Raw genomic sequence first — 19385 nt, 5'->3', positions numbered from 1 at the left:
TCATACGATAGCTTGTATCGCGATGCGAGATCAGATATTTTCGGTAAATTATTTTTCCTAGAGTATGGGACTCGAAAGTGGGAGACTATTTCGTTTTTACTTTGTTTTGTTGAAAAGAGAAAGAATATAAGTCGATTCTCGAAGTATAAGCGAAGTCCTCGAGACCGTTTGTCCGGAAAATAAGCTTGGCCAAAACAACTGTCCCCGCACGATGTCTTTCCACTATCGTTCTCGTAGCTGTTTACCACGTAACATTTTCCCTGTTTCCTAACTTTCCCGTCTTCTATACTATACTTCTCGAGAATCGTCTTTCCTCCGAGTCAATTTCTTACGATCATAGAACGACTTTTTTCTTTCTAAAGGGTACTTGTCAACAGCAGACGACTCGCTTCGTTCTTTCTGAATCCATTTACGATTCGATATGTAAGCGTCATTGTTTCTTTCGTATCAACTATAGTTTCCTCGATGACATATGCTTTCTTTTCGTCGTTCGAACGACTATAAAGATATCATTGGCTATATGAGAAAATAAGACGAAACGATATATCGATTATTACATAATAGCGATATATTTATCCAATAAGATAATAAATATCTTCAAAGTGAAAAATATACGATAAATAGTTTGGTCGATTTTTGATCGGGCTGCGAAGCCGTTACTAGGAAATGAGCTTAAGAATTGCTAGCGCTACGATAAGCTATGAGACTGAGATGTGTGCTCGGCAAGAGGGAAAGAAGGGTAATTGGCGTAGGGGGTTTGTCAGGATTCCAGTAAACGAAAGACTGTATATTAAAGTCGACAAACGCGTAACAAGTTATTTTTTTGCAGACGCAGACTTGAATAGATAGAGGGAGAAGAAACGAGCATGCAACGTCATTCGTGGGTACGTTTTAAACGTGGAAGCTCCATTAGTGGGTCGAGTTTGATGTTAGCGCATTCCTTCTCTCGCTTCTGTACTCGCGCGCCCATTCTACCCTTTCGTTTGGCATTTTCGCGATCGTCCAACACGATAAGCCACTTTCCAGTCGCCACGCCACAGCTTGCACCGCATCAGCACGCGTTTCAAATTCCTCGGAACAATGGCTTATCGTGCTAGCGTGTGCCATCATCGGTAGAGACACGTGTCACCACCTACGTTCTTCGAAAACGATTCGCGCGATTACGCGACTACCTTTTTTCTCTATCCGTTTCATGGCGCGCGAGAAAGTTCAACAATTTAGACTTATCTGCCTTTTCTTCTTCATTATAGTCTTATGGAATATGCGGATATAATAACTAATTAAAGTTGTAACGCACCACGCGCGAACGAGTAAAAACATTCTACCTGCTATCGACTGCGCTTCGTTGAAGACATCTGTCGTTTCTAACTACATACATGAGAAATAGGAAAAAGGAAAAGAAAGGACGCTTTCTTACATAGAGTATTATTGCGCTTTTTCGTGTTGTTACTTTCCTTCTCTTCTATTTCCATGTATATATTTGCATATCTACGTCGAGTTACATATGAACTACATTTGACTTGTCACGAGCAGCTACGCTTGATGCACCCGTACGTTGATAGTTACATTACAAGAAAAGGAATATAGGTAAAATAACACGGACAAGTTACGCATCTTGGCGTATCGCGTATTTCGTCTAACGTATGTCGGATATTTCATTCGTTCTTTTTGCTCATTTTCACGAACGTCGCTGCTGTTCGGTATTTGCATTTTGCATTTTTCATGCCTTATAATTTTCCGTGGTCGCACACGCGCTCCCTCGTCCACGCGTCTATCCGCACAAATGCTTGCGAGCAATGTAATCTTTCTCTCTGCATTTCGCCAAATTTGAATTTAAATTTTCTATAATGAAATTGCAAACCCCTTTTGTTTTTCTCTTCTCGCTTGTTCTTTTTCTTTTTCTCTTTTTCGTTCAGTCATGCTTCGAAAACAATTTTAATTTGTAATCAGTGATTTGCATCGCAACGCGTTAACCCTCACCGTTATATTACACCGATGACGAATCGTCATTCGAATTAGATATGGTCGAGGCATATCAAGATCTCGAAAGGGAAATTTATTTGGGTAGGTGATCGAGGACTAGAAGGAAAAGAAATCGTGGAAATGTTTGGACTGTTCCGCCTAGGCGTTCATCGGGCACCTGTATATGACGTCGTATCGCGTTATCGTAGACCCGCATTTATTCACGTCTTAACTTTAGATCGATGATGGTCTTTTTAAAAGATTAATCGACTTTTTATGGAGTAAGTCTTCGTAAAAGTAATTGATCGTCGAGGAGAGTATCGTTTCAAAATGTTCGATACGGAAAATGCTTTTAAATTACATGAAATGGTCAATGAATTTAAATTCTTATTTATAGATGCTTAATGAAGAATTAATATTCAAAACATATCTGAATTAATTGCTAATTTTGTATATAATAAATTCTTTGCTTGTATTTTAGACGACTCTTCTTATTGCTCGATTTTATTGGCGCAATTAAGAAAATTAGAGAACGCGCCATAGGTCGGTTTTTATTTGTTTTCTTGTCCGTTGATCACGGCGCGTCTTTTCCGATGTAAGTGAAACAATACAGCGGAAGATTTAGCTTGGAGCTTTATCCATTAAATAAGGATTTCCAAGCGTTTCGTCGTCGACGACGGTTTTGGCATCGCCGGGAAATTGTCTCGGGCGCTTCGTAGGCTGGCGCTCGTAATAATAATATACCGTTCAAGACGTAAATCAGTGTCTATCTTTGAGCGCTGTCCAAATCTTTATTCAAATTTATTCGAGCGTTACATCAAGGAGACTACCATCGGATGTCGTCTCGCCGTAACCCTGCTCTCGTCGGAATACCCTGTCACGTATTTAAAGTGCTTCCTGCATGTTCTAGAAAAGAGAACCGTCGTTCAGATTTTTTTTACGATGAACTAACTAAACATAGTTGAAAATTCACTTTTCGCCATCTCTTTCTATTCTCATTGTCAAATGAAGAGATCGCAAGAGCGAGCGGGGCGACGATTTAATCATTTCCATAACAATTGTAGGCTATGATAAAACAAAAAAGAAGGAAATTATGTTCTCTCTATTTTGTTTTTTCATTTGTCGATCTTCGAAAACGATGGAGCTTTTTTCTAGCGAGGATCGATCGATTTGCAAAAGAGTCGCGATACGAGAAGACGAATCATTTCTAATCGGAGAGTAACTTTTACTTTTAAACTTTTGCGAACGTGAGAAGCGAATAATTTTGTCGAACGAGAATCGTATATAGCATCCACGTACTTATTACGCGTGTACGAACATATGCACACGCGTATATACGGCGAGAGATAAATTATATTCGAGCATACGAGGAAGCTTTATCCGTGATTTCAAAGGTCCGTTTTCGCAGAAAGAGAGAGAGAGAGATTGAGATTTTGGTAGCAAAAACGTTTCGCGAGCTTCGCTTACGAGAGCTCCGTGCCGTGCACCGCGCGTATATCCCATATTTGCCGAGTGTATTTGCTCAACACACAATATCAGCCAATATCGGCGCAGCCTCTCGACAATTTTAAACTCGGATTTCCAATGATAATTAATGATGAAGCCGTATTTGTTCCGAGATTATTAAGTTACGTATCTACGGTCCGGTCCCGAGTACGAGTTTCAATTATTACCCCCTCTATCGCAACGAATGTCAGAATTAGAAACAATTCGAAATCTTCCATCGAGAGAGAGAGAGAGATGAAAAAAGCGTAAAGTCGAGAAATTAAAACCCGATCGACTTATCCGACCTACGTCGAATGAAAGAGAGAGAGAGAGAGAGAGAAAGGATACGAAATAGCGCGTAAATTGAGTGACCGATGGAGCAACCTCCGCAGAACCGTTTCACGCGAAACATAGCGAAAATGTAATTATCTGTCGGTGTAATTAATGGCGCGAAAACTAGCTCGCACGTGCCACATCGACGTGTTTCTATATCGTTTTATTTACCATCCGTCCCGTAGTATAAAGTTACTTCCAATTATCGAAGTAGGTATGAATTACGAAGAAAATCCGAGCACTTAGCTTGCCTCGATCGGCAATACGATATTTATCGACATGGTCATTTTATTTGACGAAATCTATCGTCAAAATAGCTCCTATCATCGGTGAAAGGAACGGTGAACGGTGAACGATTCCCTTCTTCCTACTTCTTCGAGAAGTTAATGGGTTTTCGCGGACAGCGACTTTTTTCCAATCCAAGCCAAATTCGAAACGATCATGGAAATGCGTCCAACATATCCGTAATATAACGCGGTCGTCCTCGCTCATGCATGCGAATCGGGGAAAAGTTGAAAGGTCCGAAGGGACTCCGAGAGATCGGAACGGGTAAAGGGAGAGCAGCCAATTTGTCCTTGGTGCTTCTTTTTTTTAGCCCTCTACCCCTTCGACGTAATAAAGCGTTATGCTTGGACAAACGCGGTAGAGACGAGAAATCACGTTTGTCGCGCGGAGTCAAAAGCCAAAAAAAAAAAAGTGCAGCCGACGACGCGACAAAAAGAAGTTGCGAGCTAACGTTCAACGGAATATCGAGAGAGAGAGAGAGAGAAGAAAGAAGGATTTTCTTTCTTTTCAAGGCAATCCACAAGAAAGAAAGCCGAGAACATAGAAGGTAACAGACCATGGAAAAGAACGAAAGGAGGGCGACCGTCGATTGAATATTTTTACATATATGAGATTTTTATTCTCGCGACGCGATTGGTCGGGGCGTGCTTCTTCTTCATTCTCTTACTCCTAGCGTTATTCTTTCTTCCTTCCTCTATTCTAGATTTTTCTCGAATCGAAAGCGACCCGACAAAAGTACGCGGGAGAGCATCGAATACTTTCATCGCAGATACAAACGGAAAAGAAATGCCGATCTTTGCGAAGGACTGGAAATCTTTCACGATTTTCAAATCCATCGTCTTACGGCAAAACCTTAAGCATTTTTTGTATTCTCCTCGCTTCCATTGAATTCGTAGGAAATTTCACGATGGTACATAGTTGCGCGAGTATTATTTCGCGGAACGTATCTAGCTTTAAAGGGATGATCTTGGAAAAGCACGATAATGCGAAATATGTGCCGATGATGGGAAACTTCGAGAAATTTCGATAGTTTATTCGGAAACGTATCGTACTTCTATCGAGTCGATTGCTTCAACGCGATAGCCTTCTTCTATTTTTCCTTCTCTTTTTCCTTCTGTTTTTCCCTCTATTCCTTTCATTCTTTGCCTCGAACGATCTCGTCTCTTCATTTGCTACACTCTACTCTTTTTCTCTCTTTTTATCTCTCTGTTTCCTATCGCTTCGACTCTTGTTGCGAAAGGATTATTGAATTTCCTGTCATTTCCAGAAGAAATATGCTCTATTTACCTTGTAGAGAGTACGAAGGGTAGCTTTTCGCGTTATGGACGTGTAAGAAAAATAAGAAATACTAGGATGGAACCGCAAACGAGATCGAGAAGTAGTTTCGTCTTTCTTTTTTTCCATCGATCGGTTCCAAGAAATCCACTTTTTTCTCTTATCGTTAACGTTTCTATTTTCATCGGCGTATAATTTTCCCTACCGTATTGCTCGATATTACATAGTCGTATTACCGACAAGAAAAAAGAACGAGAATTTGCGTATAGTTTATGCAATGTCTAGTAGCATTCATCTAGTCACCTATAACGTACTGCACGGATCCGAAACTACTGGTGGAAAGATAGAGAGATGGAGAGAGAGAGAGAGAGAGAAGAAACGAGTATGGATGCAGTGGCAAGAGAAGACTTCGAGCTTTTGACAATTCGGAACACGTAGGAGGAATTTGTTCGCGGAAAGGCAGGTCGCGTATGCAGCCCACTCTGCTCATCTCCGTTCGAGTTTCTGGAACAGTTTCAGCAGGTTTGCTAGTCCAATGGAGGCAGTAGCAGCAGGCGATATGCAGCAGCAGCACCACCAACTTGGTTTCGACCTCCACATCTCTGCTTTTGTACCTTCCCTATATGCCAGGCCAATGACCGTTTAAATACGTGCTTTACCAAGGTATTTTGTCCGACTGTCTACACTTCGCTCGCCCCTCTATCGCTACCATCGCAGACATATGGCCGTAAAGTGCTTTATATTTCTCTCTCTCTCTCTCTCTATTACGAGTACCCTCCACTTTTCATTCGCTATATATGGAAAATACGTCGGGAAAATAATCTCTTCCGTTGATTTCGCATTCTTCTCAAGTTCGATTCCTCGAATAGAATCGACGCTTTTTACGGTGACTTATATTAGTCAAGCTCGCGTTCCAAAGTTCGTTGTTTTTCTTTGGAAAACTCTGTGGGTAATAATAAAATTCATCCGAGGAATATAAAGCAGCTGTCTATCCGTTTAGCGTCTAGACGCTTAAACGTCTTGTTCCCGCGTCTCGCATTTAAGTTAAACACGTTGCTAGGGTGACGATCCAAAGCGTATACGCTTCCTATTTCTTTTATATTGTCTTTATTTCCATCTCTCGTCTTTCCTTTTTCTCCGATAATTCGTTCGATTGATATCAACCGACAAAAGCGAAGCTACGATTTATTCGACCACCCGTCTATACGGCTAATGGCTCCATTGTTGTCATTTTCTTTTTTCGTATTCAGCGCTAAACTTGAAAGCTAAGACTTAATCTCTCGCGTAATATCTATCTACGCGTCGTTATTTGATGTCAATGATCGATGACGTCGAGACAAGATCCGACGAGAGATGAACCCATTTTATTGGTCACGTTAAATAACGCGGATGATTTAGCTAGCGTCGAATACACGGAGAGTTATTGCCACAAAGTCGACAACGGGCGTAAATATATGATAATGGCCGCCCGGCAAAATAGCCATAATTTTTCAGAGTCACGTAGACAGATATACGCTCCCGTTACGCGTTCGATTTCGCAATATATCTTTGTTCCTTCTGTTAAGTTTGACGAGTAGCAGAGTGGAAGCGAGATACTCGAATAAAATCGCGCTTAAATGTATAAAGCAACATTGATCAAAATCGCTGTACCACGTCTTCGATCCGGTATAGCGAACGTTTCGCGATACCGCGGATGAGGAGATCTCGAATTTGCGGACAAATATAATAAAAGATTTTATTTCAGCGAAGTTTCCGTCGAGAAAAGGTACTTTTCGTCAAATCGTGCGAAAAGATAAAGCGTACACCACTCTGGAATAACAATGAGACGCTCCTAATCGATTCTGCCTCCGTTGACCGTAAAGTAGAGTAACGCGCGATGTTGCATCTTATCGCGAGGTGCTATTGCGAAATTTTCTTTTACATTTTTCTTTCGATAAAAAATAACTTCGAGATCCGCGCATCAACGCGAACGTCGAATAATCTTTTTACGTTCTTTCGACATTAGGTAAATTACTTAATTGTTTTATAATGTCTCGTATTTTCCATTGGTATTTCTCAATACTACAAAACTATACGTTCCATTGTTCATTTTAATATCGAAGGATCGAACGCGCAAATAAGAAAGTTTCGACTTTCGCTTCACGCGTTTAACAAAATAAGGAAAAGATCGATCCGCAAAGACTAGTCGTTTTCGTAAGGAACGTAAATACGTTGCTCGGAAGGAAACGGTTTCGTGTAACTAATCCTCGTCTATAACGGAACAAGTACACTCGTAGAAACAGTGTAGAAAGAGAAAGAGGAGATAAGCATTCTCGAGTAACATCGAGCGCTAAGTCTTCTCTCTACGAGTCGTCCTACCTTTAATAGAATACGAAGCATTTCCCTTTGCAATTTGAGCCTTCTGGAAGTCTCGCGTATAGCGAGTATTCGCGTCTTCCCTATCTTCCGCATCCTCTAGTTCTTGCGTGTTACCGAATACCTTTCCTCTACGATATCCCGAGGGTGAATTCGTTGCGATCAAAGTACCAACTATAATGAGAGGAAAAAGAGATTAAGCGCGATAGACGAGGCTAAAGACAGACAGATGGCGTATTCTTTGCTAATGTTTTTTGCTCTAATGTAAGAGAGCGAAAAAGAAAGACTAACCGAAAATTTGTTAATAGTACTCGCGTTAATAGTACAAGCATTTTCCGTTGTTCCATTTCTCGAGGACTTGCCGAAGGAAAGCGTCGTCGAGTCGGCAAGGCAAATCTTTATGCGGAAAATAAGCCCGCATCGAAGACCGCGGCGAAGGAGCGAGCGATGCCGCGCGCATTTCACGATATTTCTACGTCCTTTCTCTCCTTATCATTTGGGGAGAAAAGCTCGTTCAGCTAGTGGCCCATCCTCTTTTCCTGGACGGAATGTTAACAAGTTTTGAACGATAACAGTGCTAAAGTTAGCTCGAGACCGGTTCTCCTCTCGCGTTGTACGGGTTTTGGAAGATGATTAACGAATCTCAAGGAGTAGCTAGGGGGAATGATAGATGTGCCTTTGGCAACTTAGCTACCTACCTTTGTTTGAATATACTATATATCAGCCGAGATTCGAGCGAATAAGAATCAAAGGTGAGAGAATCAGAAATTATTGGAATTTTGTATCGATCGTAGCAATGGCCACGAAACGCGTTATCCGACCGCTTGAAAATTCCTATTCGTGGAAAAAGGTCAACGCCCCTTGCGACCAAATGCCGCAGGCGACGTCGATCCTCCGGGCGTTTGCCGTACGATGGAAATTTTTGTCGCTACCGTGGAAACTGATGTACACGCGCGAGAGAGAGAGAGAGAGTGCGCGCGGGAAAAAGGTAGAGAGAAGGTAGGTTGCTCTTTTCTATACCGAACTGCGGATTTTAAACACACCATTACGCAAATTAACTGTTATAACGGCAGGCTCGGTTGAAAAGGAACCGAGAGCCCGCTGCGGGGGAGTCCTTTTGGCCACAGTCCAAAAGCCCGTTTATCCATCCGCGATGTTTTGCACTCGTCGCCCCGAATTCATCACGTATATTTCTTCCTTTTCTCCTGCGGCATTCTCGTCAAAATATCCAATTCTGATTTTATCGTCAACTTTTACTATATCAATCGTTCTTTGTACTCTTACTTTTTTCCCATTCATCCAAAAACATTCGCCTTGGAAGAATCGTTAGGAAGAAAAACGACTCTCTTTTAATCTTTGCGTATTTATTTAATAAAGGGAGAATTATATCATTTTCGTTGATCGAGAATATCCCGTATTTTAAGAAACCTCTGGGTTGTTTATACGCAGCTCGATCGGTAGCTCGCGTGAATTATATCTTATCTGAGGGAGGTCCTGAGGGAGGTTCGTATAAACTCCCGTCGCGCCTTGGTTTGCCCGCAAAACCCGGTGAAATAGTAGATGCGAGAGTTCGTTGACCAAAGGCCCGAAGCGCAATTTGCCATCCTGGAGTTAAATATTTCTGCGCGAAAACGTTTAGTCGTTGGAAAAGGAAGCGTAAGAAGATGGAGGTGACTGATGCAGTATCATCCCGTAGGACCCGGTTTTCGACCTCTCGGCGGGAACCTTAAGCCGGTGGTACCTCCATTTCCCCCTTCGCTTCCTCTTCCTTCTTCTCTTTCGGTATTTCTGCTGCTCCGTTACGGAGCACAATCCATCAAATGGCCCGTTAAATATGAATGATTGTGCTTGGAAAACCGGCGTACTCACCCTCTCCATCTAGAAACCCCATATCCCTGCTGAATTAACGAAATTCTAAGGCATCCGATACGTACTCGTTGTTCCCGATGTCGATGTCGCTACTTTCTCCCTGTTTTCCGTATACGGAGGAGACGCTTTCGTTCGTGTAACACACGAATCCCATTAGTCGACCCGACCCTCTCTCTCTCTCTCTCACTTTGATTTTGAACACGCGTCTTTTCACGCGCGTTTCCTTATCCTGTCGACAATGACGTTAAGCGGATATCGTCCCAGAGCTCGCTCACGCGTTTCTATCTCTAGGTTCGTTTGCATGCTTCGCTAATGGAAATGACATGGGACGTGAGCATTTGCCTCTAAAGCTTCTCGCGCGTGTACGGCCCTGCGTTTACCTGACATATTTCGACTTCATATTTCTTCCGTTCTACCAAGAAGGAAGGTAACTCGCTAGTAGTAGCGAGGGTAATTAAGTTGAAAATATTCTGCGAGCGCCTTATCGCGGTTTGCCTTTTTGTTTTTACCGGCGTCGTTACCACTGAACCAACCCACCGCTTTCGCGACATTTTTCATCGTTTAGTCGGAACAGCTCGGCACCTTTTCCTTTTTCCTTTCTTACTTTCGTTTTTGGCTCGCTCGATCCTTTTTCTCGTCCTTGCGCGCACGTTCTTTGAATTCAGAGAAAAATGAGGAGGAAGGGTGGGATAGAGAGAGAGAGAGAGAGAGAGAGAAAGCTAGAATATACCTATGTTCCTCGAAGTGCCTCACGTACGAAAGATATTCCACCACGGGAAAGGTACGTGACACGATCCACGTATACGCACAAACTCGCACAGAGTAGATGACGGAACGCTTGCGGGAACGTTTGCGGAAGAGAGAAGGAAATGAAAAAGTTACGCCTCGACCTACAACTTTCTAATACTCCTGAAAACTATTCGATGCGCCCCAAAAATATGTAAAACAATAGATTTTCTCTAAGCTTAATAACATTTTAAGGAGATTTTCAAAAGTCGTTAATAACGGTCAAGGCGAATGGGAGAAAAATCGCGTTTCCACGTTCGCGGAGGCGTTCTATACTTTACCCGAATGTTATTTTTCAAGCCAGAGTGCTTTCCGCGTTGTCACTAAGCTCGTATTAAAATTGCTATAGAAATAGAAACAAAGATGTATAAATGATATTCTTCTTGTTCGTAATTGTAGAAATTCCGATTACTCGTATCATCTAATGCAACGAATTCTTTGCAGCGTGCAAACGTTGGAAATTTGAAGCTTAGAAATAGAAGAAAATACGGGAGGTATACGAAGTTTGTTGAGGTCGGATCCCAATCGATCGTTCCGAAAGGGAGATGGATAAAGGTGGAGCAAACGAAAAAACGAGAAAAGGAAAGAGAGCGAGAGAGAGAGAGAGAGAAGGAAATAGGGGGTGGTGGTCGGGGCGTTTAAGCAGCTTTCGTTGCGAAGCTCTCGTAAGCTCGGCAATACTAGTTTTCGTACTAATATTTGCCACTTGACCCCTACCCATCGTGCACAGTTTTGCTTTTCCATTCGTTCGTTCGTTTCCTTCATCGGCTTTTCATCTCTCAACCTACATACGTAGATATCTACTAGTGTGTACAATTATTTTTACATTTTTTATTTTTCCACTTGCAAGATTCCAAAGAAATTCTATTATAGTTAAGTACTGTTACGAAATTCGGCCCTATTTAATATTTAAACAATAAGAAACGCGGAGAATATCAAGAATATATGATTTCTATCCTGCTCGCACCAGTGTATGATCCTTATGGATTCCTACAACTGCGTAGAATTTAGAAAAAATCGATGTCTCGTCAACTTGGTTTTCCTCTTGGTAGTTGTACGTGTTTCTTATTATAATTTTAACCATAGGATCTAACCGTCGAACAATCGATCTTAATAAGGAACGAGTAGAACATATCTTGCTTTTTTTATTCGATGGAATCAGTAGGAAATTGGCTATAACGATTTTATATCTCGAAAGAAAGAGATGGGAAGAAAACGATTAAGTAGAAAGGGTGATTAAGAAAGAAGGAAAACGAACGTAAATTACAAGAATTTCTTCGCTAAAGAGAAATTGCGAAACCAAATTAATTACCCGTGAAGTCTTGCGCAGCGCGTGTACAAGTTCAATGGAAGAAAATGGAGTTAATAAGGAGTAGAGAAGAAGGGAGAAGTAGGGTCTAAGGTGCTTATACAACGTCGCGAGGGCGTCTCGTTAGACGATAAAAGCGGTCCTTTCCTTTCTTTCTCTCAATTTCTATCAAACGTTCTGCACTATTTTCTTTATAAATAGTTTGCTTTAGTTTAGTAGCTACATGATATATAATCAAAAATATATTGATTATTTTCATCAAAAAGACATATCTATGTGCGAAAGATCTAACGTTGTACTACGCGATTTCTTTGTTCCCCTTTCGAACGATATCGAGTAAACAGTCTGAAACATATCCGTTATAGATCGTAGGACGTAACTTGATGCATCGAATAACTCTAACCAATCGCTAATTATAAGGTGCATTATTTTTCCCTCATATCATATGTTTTGTCACTTTTTTATTTCGCATAATGAAATTGGAAAATGCTTCGAAAGTAACAATCCGATATCGCGATCTTCTTTAAAAAAAATTAATTCTCCAAATTCTTAAGAATTTCAATTTTTCCCGATTCGTGAGATACTTCCGAGACTCGATGCGACTCAATTCGTTTGGAGTATCTGCTTTACGACATTTTCGTGTTTTTGCATACCACGATATTATGTTACTTCGAGTAAAACTGGGACAGTGCTCGGTTTTACAGGAACATTCTTCTGAATTTTATTATACAATATGATGATAAAAAAGTGCAAGTCGACGGCGTTACGGTTGACAATAAAGTTTTGACAATATCACCGGCATCGTCCTTTGCTTTTGTCGTTGGATCGTGGCCGAGCTGGGTTTCGTATTTCTCTTTCCGTTTTGATGAACAGACTCTTGCGATCTCGGTATCCAACTGTAAAAGAAAAATTGAATTTTTAAGAAAGGAGAAAAGAAAGAGAAGAGTCGCTGCGCGATATCAATTTAATGGGTGTTTCCAAAGGAATAATAGAATGCACTGAGAGAAAGGACGTAAGGGAGAAATGTCGCCGGAAGACTAATTTAATGACCGGATTTGGTTAACGTTTGTATCATAGAAAGAAGAAATGTAGTCTACGCTACATAGTGCATCTTTCCGCTTCCGGTTCCGTCAACGATCTTCGTTATTAACTTTTCTTCTACAAGTTGGTATTGCTGATAGAGTTTTCGAGGAAACACCATCGAAGTAGCGTAAATAATGATAGCTTTCGAACGACTTACTATACTTTTCTCGATATTTTTCTTTCCCTTTAAGAGTCCACGCGAGATTCTATTTTCGGACCGTGAACTAGCTCTTTCGTATTTTCTCTTTTTCTCTTTCTCTCTATAGATATCTCACTCTCAGGGCGAATGCGTTTTCTCGTTTCCTTGTTTACGACCGCGAAAGAGAAACAGGGATGTATGATAGATCGCTTCTTCGGGACCCTATTTCTCGAGACTCTTACTTTTGCGTAGACGTCACTCGTCCGCCCTTTTTATCGAGTTTTTGTCTTTCTTTCTCCGTCTATTCCATTCCCTCTTTCATTTCTCGAGATACACGAGATCTATATCTAGATACACGTTCGTATGAGTGCTCTATGTATAATATATATAGCCTTAGAGTTTATAGTTAGTATATATATAGCGTTAAAGTGTGAAATTCGTCGTTCCCGAAATGACTAGCTAAACCCAGAAATAACTATACTGACCTGTTTAAATATGAAACAAGACGATATTGCATACTTCAACTAGGTAATATATGAATTTATAGAAGCTGAGTAATACAAGTATAAAGAGATTAGATTCGATAGAAAATTAGTTAACGTTGGTTATCGAGGAAAGATAAGAACAAATTTGGTAGGTAAATCTAATTATGCAATTTAAACGGTGAATGCACGAAAACAACGTCTCTCTTGCACGTGCGATGCGAAATAGCAACGCGGTGTCCCTCTTCAACTCGACTAACTCGCTCGTATATTACTAACGGCAAGGCACGTGTTACATCCCTATATAAGCCCATCGTTCATAAAACTCCATTGGAGCACCGGCAACACGATCTTCAAAGCTTCGCCAACACAACGGCCACTGCTACAAAGGACTATTTAGCCGTTCGTTTGATGTAAAAGTGTGCGCAAATGATTCGTTTCCTTGCTATTTAGGAAGGATCAAAAATAAAGCTCGTTAAGGAGTAACGAAAGTAGAGATGCTTTGACGAAAGGAAAGTTCGTCGATCGTTGCTTCGTTAACATGGTATATCCGATGTTATATGTACCAAGGAAAACTTTCTACATGTAAGGAGGATTACGAGTTTACTCGTAATCAGCGAGTTTATCTTGTTAATAGAAATTCGTTTCTTAGCTTTTCATGAAAAAACAAAGAAATAGAATTAAACCTCGAGCAACGATTAAACGTCCTGATTCGTGTTACCCGAATGTCTTCGCGAAAGAGGTTCGGAGTAGCCAAACGAATAAATAGCCGAGCTTGCTTCCTCGTCGTTTACCTAACGTTGAGTAGCTCGCGTCGAGACAAAGACTAGCGACAACTAAATAATAATCGACGAAATAGAGTAATAGATCGAACCTAGTAACGATTGCTACGCCCTCGTATACGCCTACTCTCTTTTTCTCCATTTTTTTCCATTTTTTTCCATATTTTTCCACTTTTTTCCTTTATCCTCTCCCCTTCTCTCTTTTTTTTTACTTTTTATGCTGTCCTCCTTACTTCTTTTTTCTTCCTTTTCTGACGACACTCCGCGTAATTACGTCAAAAATGAAAGAAAAGCGCTCGAGGGGGAAACCGTTTTCATAAAAGGCGACCCGTTTTATTATATGCAGCCCGGGCGTTATTCCAATGGAGAACGGACAACTTTCTACGTAGAAGGGTGAAAAAAATAAGGACGACTGTATTTTCTTTCTTACACTTCTTTTCTCTTCGCTCTTTCATTCTTTCTTTTATTTTTTCCCTATTTCATTTTTTTTTTTTATTTTTTCTCCTTATTATTTTTCTTTCTTCTTCGATCACGATGATAGCATAGAGTTGACATTTTGAAAGCATTTTTCGAGGGTCAACCGTAGGATCAACGAAAGACCGTTACATGCTATTACTGCTCGAAAAAATGATATGTCTACATCCATTCGAGTAGAGTTTTTTTTTCCTCCGTAATATTAGTATCAATCTTGACAAAATTATGTGAAAAGAGAAACGTCGTTTAATTAATCTGACATTAAATAAAACAGACTTTGATCTAAAAGTTTTGTAGACATTGGAACTTTCCTTGTTGATCATCTTTTTCCATCGAGTCTATCCGCTATAATTATTCTTGTTCCTCGTTCGAATTTCAGTGACGCGCGCCACGAGACAGATTGAGATTCACATGTAGAGATAACGCGATTATTTAGTTCGCCGTAGTAATATACGAGTCCCTCGCGACTAATTAAAAAAGCAATGTTCTAGATGATACTTTTATTCGCTAATCGAACGAAAAAACAATGCAAATATTGTACCTTCGATGGTTACGCATATGACGATCGCTTGATTATTCGTAAAAGGTAATAAATGCGAGCGAATTGGGGAGTGGTGGGAGAAGGATCGGAGAAGGTACAGAAGCAAAGAGAGAAACGTTTCTTCTTCGTCCGATACGGATGTCTGGTAAAACGGGAGACAGTGTCGTAATTACGCGATTCCCGTGGGGTTGCCAAGCTCGCTCGCTCGCTTGTTTCGAGGGTGAATGTAGCTTAAACGAGGGTGTGCACGATTCCAAGTCACGCAGTCAATTTTTAATTGATTCCTACCAATCTAACCTAAGCAAACTTTTTCCACCCACATATTTATTGATTATTGCGTCTGACAAATACCATCTACATATATTCTATTTCGAATTTCCATGCCATTTTCATTCTCGATAAGCAACGAGCACTTATTTGATGTGTCAAATTTGCGACCAAGAAATAAGAAAAAGGCTCTTGTACATACATTAGCATCGTATAGAAGACAAAATACATCTAACGTGAATAATTATTGAAATATTATTAATAAGAGAAAGCACCGTTAAGAAAGAGGATATAAAACATTGCGAGCAATGCGGTAAAAAAATGTATAATATAAATGTATAATACCTATGTAATAGGAACACGTCCAAACATGTCTCGTCGAAAGCAGAAAAGAATGACAACTGAGAAGAGGAAGGATGGGTAGAAGTTAAATTCATCTAAACAACGGTTTCTCGGTCATACAATGTTTTGTTTATACGTACGTTAACCCTCGGGCGGTGAAAGCATTCGATTATTGTCGTTTTTATTCTTTTCAAAATCTCTTTGTCAAACTTGTAAACACATTGATGTTCGTAACTTTTTTCATATTTATTGTTAGTCTTATTCGATCGTCGGAAAAAAGTAACAACGATATTAGGTAGTATCAGATTTATTTCGCGTATACGCGTGCGTGTTTTGTTGCTATGCAAATAAATGCATTTGTATGCGAGTGCGTGTACTACTACTGGAGAATAAACACGTGTATGTGCATATGTGTATGCGTAGCGTTAAGATAGCGTGGAAACTCTAGATTTTATAATTCACAAATATGAGATCGATATTTGATCCGTCTTTAAAGTCTGCTTTTATTCTACGGATCAAATCTCAATTTCGTGCGTTAACTACTCGCCTCTCGCAAATTCATATATTACCAAATTAAAGTACGTAATTCTGTCTTCTTTCATATTTAAACAGGTCAGTATAGTTATTTGAGAGTTTAATTAGTCATTTCACAAATTAACGGATTTCACAAAATAACGCAACCATATATATATATATTATATAACGCATACCTAAATACATACATATAAGCGGACTAATGCGAACAATGGTATCCAGGTATCCAGTAAACAATACGTTCGGCACGATTCAGAGAGCAACGTTCACCGGTGCTTTCGCGCAATTCTGCCGTCCGCTTTTGCAACAATAATTCATCAGGCAACGTTCGCACGAGCCTGACAGCTTTTCCCCCGACGGCTGCACGTGCACCCCCGCCTGCGTTTTATACGCTTTGGAAAATGTTTTATGGTCGTAGCCTGATTGTACAGTCATCATCCTTCTCTTTCCATCAACGGTGTCCGCCCTTTCTCTTCATTCTTCGCTCTTCGCGATAGCCATCCTTTATATTTTTCTAGACTCCAGCTTTTTTCTTATCGTTATTATTGCCCAATACTATCGTAGTCATCTATCGTTTTCAAAATACAACTTACTTTATACATAGACTCGCTTTGCAAGTACAACGAAATAAATTAGTAAGGAAAAGCATCTCCTTTCGGTTTCCGTGATCTCTGTCCGGGCTGCTTGTTTAATTAAGAAGGAAAAAAAACGGAAGAAAAAAAATACATCGTGATTGCATTAACTTCATTATGCGGTCGAGCGAGTTTGTTTCCTTTACTTACATATTTCTTTTTTCCAGTCGGTGGAGATCGCTCGCGTAATATGCAATAACCATGGACCTTTCGCGTTTTACCAGTGCATACTTATTTACATATGTACGCAAGTCAGTATGTATATAAGTATGCAATGTGTACGATCTCGCGTACGATCGTTAGGTAGATCGTAGAAGGTAGAAAGGGTAGAGGTTTTTATATTAAAACAAAATTGTAACTAGGAAAAGAATTTTAGGCGGTGTTTGCGTTGATAAATTCGTGCCGACTCAAAGATACGCGAGAGAAGAAAGAGGAAAACTCGATCGTATCCCTCTATATACGATGCGTCAATTTTTCGAGTGGCGAGAATGCTTCGAGAATGCGTCCAATATACAAAGAGAGCCAGAGAGCAACGAAGAAAACTCTTTTCACGTTTTACCACGCGTCATCCTTCTCGTCCTCTTCCCTTTTACTTTCTCTTCTATCTTTCTCTACCAACAACATCCTACACCCACCTCGTAAGCATTTTCACGCCTTCGTCATTAATTCTCCAAAATAGTCAATCTACGCGAATCGTTTTCCCTTTTTCGATCGAGTCACGTACTGTTTGCTTTTGCTCTTTAAAAGAGAGGCATCGCGAAACAACAGGTAAATCGTTCGGCATAGTACTAGTAGGGGTAGGGGTAGTGGTAGTGGTAGTAGTAGCAGTGTAGTAGTAGCAATAGTAGTAGCAGTAGACTCCTGGTACTTCAGAAGTTGTTTTCTAACAAATGAAAGAAAAGACGAAGAGACGAAGAGACGAAGATTTTCTTGCGAGACGATCTAAAGATTCTGAAAATATCACTTTCTTGGCATGGCTGGAACAAAGCGGCCGAGTCCACAATTATATAGGACAATACCGCGAAATGGTAGCGTAACAAAAGGAGGAAAAAAGGGCTAGGGTTTACTCGTTCGCTCGACCGTCGCGACTAGAAAGAGGAAGAGCGTAGAAACGCGGGCCATTGTTTCCGGTAGCAGGTGTTATTTCGCGAATGGTACTGTTATCGTGCATTCTCTGGCAGAGAGTCGTGCATTTCGCGCAAAAAGAAAGAGAAAGGAAAAGGAAAAGAGAAAGGTAAAGGGAAAGAGAGGGTGCAGAGGGCAGTATACGTGGTTTATTCAGAGGTGGTCATGCGCTATGTTCAAAGGGCCATTACGAAAATGACCATTAAAATAAATTACTCTCATCGTGGCATAGGACTCGACGACGTCCTTCCCATTCCCTCCAGTTCTCTTCCTCTACGTTCCGGCCGATGCAGTCTGCAGCGAATACGTGACGCAGAAATAGTCGGTCGTACGAATCAATTTACGTAAATAATAGAGAGCACGGATGTGCCGTGGTTCTTGAAAATTCAATGTCCAGTTCTAAGTACCGGTATCGATTAACATTTTCTCTGCTATATTAAAGCACGTATTTGCGTAGGACTTTAAAGTACCTTGAGATATCGATCGGTGACTTTGCTCAACGATGATTTCTCGATTTATCGAATTCAATTTGAGTTACGTATAGTTGAGCAGGGTCGAGAATATGCGTCGATAAACGGCACAGGGATAAAAGGGCTAGGAGTGCGCTCGCAGATGCTCTCGAAGATCTTTGTAATACGATTCACATTTATGCTTTACGCCGCTGCCGCCGCCGCCGCCGCCGCATTAATAGATGCGATATATGCGCGCCCTGGAAATTTGTTTTTTTTTAAGACGAGAGTGCGCCGCGAGTATTAACGATCGGCTATTTCAACCAACTATAACTAGGAGGATTTCCATTTTCGGTAAAACTCTACTATACTATACGAGAAATTGATCGGCGTCAACACCTATCGGGTAAAAGTCCCAGCCTCTTTTTCCGTCGAACGAATTGACTTAGGAAACCGATAAATTCCATTTGTCCTCTTTTATAATAAAGAGAACAAAAGGAAGAATATACTTAGAAAAGTTAGGCAAACGCAGCAACGTTCGTAGGTGGGATAAAAGTGCGCGCCGGTACATCGGAATCCTTTTTCCTCCCGATTCAGCAAATATTGACGTTTGCGAATTGAAATTTGCATGGACAGCGAAATTGGGAAAATATTTCCGCTCGTAAAGGAAGAAGGCAGCGGCCTTTCCCTCCTTTATTTTTTCCCTTTCCCGTACCCGGGAGAATAGCACTGACCGAGGAAACTGCGCGCTCCTAAATTTAATATGACGCGCGTCTTTGGATCGATTTCTTCTTTCTCTTCTTTCTTCTTTCTTTTCTTTGCGTCCCTCGAGTCGAACTTTATCGAAGAGCAAAAAACGAAAGGAAGAGAGAAGAC

General features: G+C 40.7%; 1 protein-coding gene across 1 annotated transcript in view; it reads left to right on the top strand.

Moving 5' to 3' along the window:
- LOC122515794 overlaps window positions 1-19385 on the top strand; it is a 164562-nt gene that overhangs the window by 73156 nt on the left and 72021 nt on the right. The gene's annotated exons all lie outside the window — the stretch shown is intronic.

The sequence above is a fragment of the Polistes fuscatus genome, unplaced genomic scaffold (assembly GCF_010416935.1).
Source record: "Polistes fuscatus isolate 324 unplaced genomic scaffold, CU_Pfus_HIC Scaffold1, whole genome shotgun sequence".
NCBI lineage: Eukaryota > Metazoa > Arthropoda > Insecta > Hymenoptera > Vespidae > Polistes > Polistes fuscatus.
The sequence above is the reverse complement of the archived record's forward strand: the minus strand, read 5'-3'. Positions and strand labels throughout refer to the sequence as shown.